The sequence below is a fragment of the Cucumis sativus genome, chromosome 7, assembly GCF_000004075.3.
Source record: "Cucumis sativus cultivar 9930 chromosome 7, Cucumber_9930_V3, whole genome shotgun sequence".
Classification (NCBI taxonomy): domain Eukaryota; kingdom Viridiplantae; phylum Streptophyta; class Magnoliopsida; order Cucurbitales; family Cucurbitaceae; genus Cucumis; species Cucumis sativus.
The window spans coordinates 17,002,004-17,010,235 of NC_026661.2; positions in this window are offsets into that span (position 1 = coordinate 17,002,004).

The window sequence follows — 8,232 nt, forward strand, 5'->3', positions numbered from 1 at the left end:
GTTGTGTATGTGCTAAAAGCACCATGTTAATTGAGTCTCTTCAATTTTTCACAAACATTAAGAAGATCAATACTAGTTAAGTTTATGTTTGCAATCTAGTCTAAGGAAAAAATCACATGGTAAAAGACGTGCATTGAAAAAATTCCAATCTAATACCCTATCCTAGAATATGATAAGATTTGATATACCTCAATTCTAGTTCAAACGAGGGTTAAAGTTTAAACATCCCTAGGTCAAATCCTCTATAAATATATACTCCATATGACTCTATATACCATAACTTACGTTTCTCACTTTCTTCTCAATTCTATGGTTATCCCTCTCTTACTTTGTAAACCAAAATTTCTTTTTTATTTGTTCTGCAAGTTCACTCTTTTCTAAGTTACAAGTAATTTACTATTGTTGTCAGTATCACATACATGGGTTTTTTCCTTTTGGATTTTGACATCAAACATTATGTGTTTTAACAATGTCCACACACACACGAGTCTGAAGATATTGGTTAATTTTGACAATGTTCAAATAGGGTTTAGGTTCAAAGATGGGTGAAAAGACATAAAATCGTCCATGCACTCTCTTTTTTCTTGTTAAGGAAAGAAATATTTATTACTTTGATATGGCGATGGCGACCAAACACTTTCAAGATCCCATACGTGGCCAATGCCACCGTCCACCATATTATAAATAATCCAACTATTTTATCGTTTATAATTATTTGCTTCTTTTTTTTTTCTTTCCAATTTCTAGTTTTTAAAATATGTGTATTTTTAGTATTATTAATTGATTTATTTTTATAAAATATATTAAAAAAAACAAAAATATTTGAACGAATTTGAAAATGAAAAAAGCCTATAAGTACTCCACGATTAATCGTCGACTACACATGCGCGTGAAAACTTTGGTACGTGATCATTTGGTAAAACGATCTTGATACATATGATCTTGTGTACTAAATCTAAACGATCTTGGTGCAAGATATTATACTAAATCTAAACGTTCTTGTACCAAATCTAAACGAAACGATTTGTACCACTATCTAAATGATCTTACTACAAGATCTTGTACCAAAACAAAACGATCTAGGCTCACGATCTTGTACCAAATCTGAATGATTTTGGTACATACAAAGATCGTTTTGATATTAGTTCACGATTGTTTAAATTTATAATAAAAAAAAAAAGATGAAGGACACAATACCTGATAATGAAAAAGGAATAAGGAGATGACAAAGAAAGAAGAAATTATGGAAAATGAGATAAAGACTTAGCAAACAAGAAGATGTGAAAGCATTCAACAAGAAATTCAAAACCAACAAAGGCAAATATGAAATTTATGAAAATATACTGATAGCTTCGTGGACCTTTATTTTTTTTGTTAAAGCCTTGGTATTTTTGGATTTTGTTATATACATGTAAATTAACTTTTCTTTAATTTTCAAAATATTTTTAAAATTAGAAGTTTTTTTTATTTATATTTTTTATTGTGAACAACACAATCTCAAAGTAAGAATATTTATTTTATAAAATTAAAATGTGGTTTTTTGAATGGCACTTTATCATTTTTAAATTTGTGATTTATCCATTTAAAATTATATAAAAACAAAAAAGTTGTTACCCAAATTCACATCATATACAATTACTATTATTTTTCTAAACATTATAATTTATTTGTCGAGTAATATGATCAAAGTGTCCATTCACATCTTAGTGTAATTTGTTCTATCTAACATATAGTTTTTCACGATGAAACAAAAATGTAATAAAAAACTAGCTAACATAAATTTATTGGATATTAAGATGAGTTGTTTTCAAAATCTTGCAATGCAAACGAAACTATTTTCGTGTATTTTATAGATATGTTTTTTTTGTTCATTTAAAGAATGATAGCAAACATATGGGATTCAATTAAAACTTCAGCTTTTATAAAAACAACTTACTCATTACAACTGCAATGATCTCTCACTAAGGACTAGGATTAATGAATGCACTCATAATGTTCTACGTAATTCCGTCTAATTCGAAACCATTTTATGATTTTACGATTTTATTTGACTATTTTGTAGGTTTTGAGCTATTCAAAGGTAGAACTTGGTATTGGTGTAGATTTGGAGCTTAATTAGGCGAATATAAAGTCAAGTTGCATCAACTAGAGGCCAAGAGGGAAGAAAACACAATTTAAGTCTTATTGTCCGTGAAATGCACGTAGTGGCATGCGATGTTGCCTTAGAGCTCCCTACGACACTACATGCCTTGCTCTCACGTGGACTTCCATCAGCGCTACAATGTTGTTCCTAGCACCTTGACACCAATTACGATTTACTTAAATATTTGTTCGTTGCCTATATATAGGTCATGTGATCTTCGATTTTTTATTTTTGGCAACCAAAATACGATTTCTCGTTAATTTTCTTCTCTTTTCAGTTTTGTTAGGTACTCAAGCATTCCCTCACATCATCAAGCATCTTGACAAGAGACTAAAGTACTTTTTCTAAATTGGATTTATAAGTGTTTCAATTTATTTTATGATATTTGCAAGAACTTGAACTAAGTAATCGTAACTTTGGAATTCAATTCTTTTTTTAATGGTTCTAATTATGTTGTGGACACTTGCGAATGGTAGGATGATAACTTTGATTGTTGTGTAAATGTTGGCTACCTAACAATTGCATAAACCTAACATGTATTCGACTCAAACTTTTACTCTTTGGCTACCTAACATTTACTCTTTGGGTTGGAAGCTATTTACTCGAGAAATCTACGTGTCATTGTGTTCGACTCAAACTTACCACTATAAGACTAATTCTTGGTCTGTGATTCATATTATTATTTGATTTGAATTTAGACAACAAGATCTGCTTGATCAATTAACTATTTATATTCAGTTACGCAAACCCTTTACTCTTATACTAAATTGTGTCTTATGTCTAAGATCATGCATAAAAATTTTCAATAATTAATAGTTAATTTATTTTATTCGTTTTATCATTTATTTAACATAGCATTGAATTATCAACCTTATTTAAAAGGGTAACCCACATCTTAAACCTATTGAGTTATTTTAATTAAAAGTTTATTGTTTTCCTTGGATATATTTGTGTATGAATTTGTTTATAAAAGAAAATTGGAATAGAATGCATTAGTGGTATGAAGAAAAGGATTCATGAACATATGTTGAGGATGGGAATGGAAATGGTTGCTATACGATGAGTAGAGAAGAAAGAAAAAGATAGATGTTGCATCTGCAACAACTTGACTATACCCATTGAGAAACTTCTTCAAAAAGAAACTTTAATTTAGATAATCAAAAGAGTTTGTTGGACCAAATTTAAAGAAGATAAAGTGATAAGGTTATATGAGAAAGATTTAATGTTGTTTCTATTGCCATATGGAGATGGAGAATCATTGTTAAATTTCTTTTTTTTTTTTCTTTCTTATCCGAAAATTATGAGTAGATGCATGAATATTTTTAATTTGATCAATTACCCTTTAAATAATAAGAAAACTTTTTTTTAATTACATTCATAAATTTTTAATTGATTTAAGTTTGTTGGCGATGATCAACTTATAAATTCATTGTATAAAAATTCATAGTTCAATATGTATTAAGAAGATAGGTATTTCCACTCCTTTATATATGTAATATTACTTTTAGTCTAAATTCATCCTCATAGTTAATTACTATAGCACTCCTCCCATTCATAATAATAGTCTAGTGTATTAGTGCATTATATATTCCATTATTCTCATGTCAATTAATGTTCCATCAATTTAATCTCTCATTCTCCCCCTACCCCTTTTCATATTTTTTTAAAAGAATATTAAAATTCTTTTTGGTAGATAATGTGGATGTCAATAAAAACTATCAGAACTCTCAAATTTCACAAAAATATCAATCAAAATATCAACAAATCATAAGTATATTGATTAAATTTTTAAAAAGAAAATTAATTCAATTTTTACAATGAATAAGATAAGTTAATTAATATGTTGTTTATTTTTTATTTTTTACATTTGATAAAAAAAAGATTAAAACATAATAGAAGTATATAGATTCAGTCTTGATATCAACGATGAATTTATGATGTCCACTAAAATATTCACCTTTCAACGAAATTTAATACCACTGTAATAATGGGTAGAGATGGACCCAAGGTCCATGAAATTTAAAGAAAGTATGGGCATACTGATAGTAATTATTCTTCCGTGGAGAGAGAGTAGCCACATTAATGTGAGCTAATAGCTAAATCATAGTTCATATTGGTTTTAGATATTGGTTAAATTATATGTACGGAACGAAAATATTTACTGTTCATGTAACAAAAAGAAAAACTCATCAAGTTTCACTATTGTGTTTTTTTCATAAATTTCAAATTTACTCTTTGTTGGTTTTGAATTTCTCGAAACGAGTATTAAATTTCTACGCATCTTCTTCATATTATTGTTTCTCCTTCTTTATACTCACTTTTGTTCCCGTTCACAATTTCTTCATTGTTTCCTCTTTCATCATTTCTTCCTTCTTGGTCATCATTTCTTAGCTTCTTTTTTATTTTTATTCTTTTTTCACTACATGATTGTGTACTAAAATCTAAACGATCATTCAACTATACCAAATAGACAGATATAGCAATATTACTGTATATCGCAGATAGATAAGTAATAGAATCAAACGATCATTTACCAAGATCTGAACGATCGTGTACCAATATATAAACGATCTTTTAGACTTATATTATACGATCATTTAAATTAAAAGCTTTTCGTATGCGTGTATGATTGATTAATCTCGAGTATTTTGTTATTTCACGTTGTGGACTTGTGAATTTTTTTCTTTTTCAAAATTGTTCTATACACGGTGTAAATATTTTCCGTTTCATTCTATTTTCAAATCAATTCTTGTTTGATAATAACTTTAATTGTTCTTAAGGGTTTTATATATATATATATATACATACAAACTAGTAAACAACGTAATTCATGTGAAAATCATAAACAAAAAAATTATAATTTTAACCTAACTTTATAAAATTCGAACAATCATTTTAATATTTCATATTTATATCTTTTTACAGTGAAAAATGAATAGTAAATTTAGAAATATCATGATATACTTTTTAAATTTTATTTTTATTTTAATTATAATTTGGAATGAAATTGCACTTTTTCTAATCCAAAATGTGAAATTGAATATTCAACTATGTAGGCATGCCTCATTACTATCAAAACAAAGGATTCAATAAAATAAATATCATAACCTTTTTTCTAAAAAATGTCACTAATAATAATTAGTACTTGAACAACTTAATTAATGTATAATCATATTTAATAAATAGTCAAATGTTTGTTATATACATAATTAATTTAAATTTCAATCATACATTATCACGAAGGATTTTTTTATATTTTTATTAAAAAAATAAATATACACAAACCAACCTTGAAACTACTTTTTCTTTTAATCTAATCTATATTATCCAAATTATAAAGGGGAAGATAGAAAGTTTATTAGTGGTGTAATAACATATAGCATTATATAATATCAATTATGGAATATAGAAAAGTTACATTATAGTCCTAATAACATAGAGCATTAGTTAATATCGATTATGAAATCAAAACATTTTTTTTATATGAAGGGTAACTTCTATCTTTGTTGAATGTGAAAAAGACTACAAACATTAAATTTATGTGAATGACAAAATTGCTACTAAAGCAAGACTAAAAAAAGTTATAACGAAAGGGTAAAACATTCACCAAAATCATTTTTTTTTAAATTGTAAAATTATAAAAGTGTATTTTCAAAAATATAACAAAACGCTAAAATATTTACAACAAATTCACAAAATTTGAGAGTCCGATTTTCAAGATTTTTTAGTCGTGGAAATTAAGTCTTTCGAAGTTAGATCTCCAATAAATTTTTATTAAAATCTTAGTACGTTATTTTATGTTTTCATAATTTATTGCGATGTTTCTTTACTCGTGTTTTTACTTATATAACTTTTCTATTAAGTCTCATTTTCTTTTCTCTTTAAAATTTTAACTCTTTCTAACTAAAACTTTGGATGCTTTAATATCCTTTTAATATAATTTAGAATTCTCTATGTTTTAAAATAAAAATTATATTTTAATCATTTAGAAAATTTGCCTCTAATTATCTGCGTGTTTTTCCAAACATTTACAATTTAATCTATAATTTCATAAGAATTTTTAATCGATCTTTTTAATAACTTGTACGGTTTTTCTTCAACAAAATCTTACTACAGAATCTAGAAAATTTGAGATTGGGAGAAAAAATTATTTTAATTAATAGTTTTTTTTAAAAAAATATCTTTATTAGAAAACTATTCATGAAGTTTTAGTCATTTCAATTTCTCACATAATTGAGGTGAGAAATTTTTCTTCAATATAATCTAATTGATGAGATGCTCTTCACTTATTTTGTGAAGTCATTGTTTTAAATATTAAAGTAACGAGGAATAAAAGAAGACATTAATTTTTAAAAATTAAAGAATGTTTTCAATTCGAGATTTGAAATTTTTTGCCACCGTTTTCTAAACGGGTGTTATGGAGGGGTAGCAACTTCCTTTTACAGAAATGATTCCTGAAGTCAACTTTAGTTTTTGCATACAATTTTTTTTTTTTTAATTTTAAAATGTTTACTTTATTTTGGTGTTCAATCCCACTGTAAAAAAAGATTGGTGGCAACTAACCCTTTTTTATAACGTCGACCGTTTTGCGTCGTCTCAAACACATGTGACAACAACATACACGAGACACTTTCTAATAAAATTCTTTTCTTACAAATTCAATCTCATTTGATTGAATGATTAGTTATACTGTAATTACAAGATAGTTATTAGTCCAAATCTCTTTTATAAAATAAATTTATTTATTTAAAAGATTTATGTTGCCCCACGTCGTGGAATAGCAACAATAATTATTTCAAAACAAAGAAGAAAAAGAATGCATTGTGATCATATAACTATGACGAGTACACTTGTACTTATAGAGAACATAAGTACAAGAAAGAAGAGATTTATGAGGCATGTGTTTGACAATGACCTATAGCCTTGCTTTGTTTTGATCATTTTCATGTTCTCTATAGTTCCCTAATAACCGTTTTTCCTTTTATCATGTGGACCAATTTTCTATCATAACAATACATTAGTTATCACCAAGAAAAAGGACTCAAATTTATTAAGTATTCCAACTTTAGAAAATGCATGGCTAAGTGCTTTGTTAATTTACAGATAAAGAACATAACGAAAACAATGCATACGATGACTAAAGAGTACTAAAACACAGAATCTGGCTAGTCACTTGGAATAGATGCATAGTGGTCCATATAGACGTGCAAATTACACTCGCGCCAAATATGATTCCTAACAACAGCCTAAGTAATTCTTATGATCTTATCATACACCTCAACTGATTTTTTCATAGCTAAACTGGTATATCAAAGTGAACTTCGTATCCCAATGCAAAAATTCTACTGGATTTAGGGTTTAGGATGTTCTTTTCAAAATAGCCTTTCTAAAAGCTTATTCAAAGAATAAATGGTCTTTAGACTCAACTCTACCACTACACACACAATCCCTAGGAGAGCCAAAACACCATTGACAAACATGATCATGAATATGCATACATTTTCATATAACTAGATAAGGAAAGAATCGTTGAGAATATTACTTCCAAATTAAATAAAACTTTATCATGACACGATATGGTGCCTAGGCCATTGTTTGAGTTAAATTTAGTACTCTACAATAAATTTTTAAAATTTGAAACATTAGGGTTAAAATCTAGATAAGATGTCAAGATAAAAACCTACACCCTTTTATTAGAAAAAAAGGCAAGATGTGGCATGTTTTCCAAATTTTGAAATGGAAGGTCTAAATTGACTAAATTGTAATTCAGAAAAAATTAAATAAAAACAAATATTAAGAGCTAAATTTTAGAAATTTCAAACAAAAGATACTAAACTTGGAAGAATCACCAAGTAATTAATTAGGAACTAAATTTAAAACTAAAAACTGTTTCATTTTTCTTATTTAACTAAACCTCTCTAATCTCTATCTTTTATCTTTACCATTGGATCAACTGCTACCTTCCCATCAAATAATTAAATACTAATATTAATTCTCCATCTCCCACTTTAATTCTCACTCACATTCATTAAATGCCTTTTCTTGACCTTCTCCTATATCAATGAAGTCTAACCCTATATGTTTCTCTA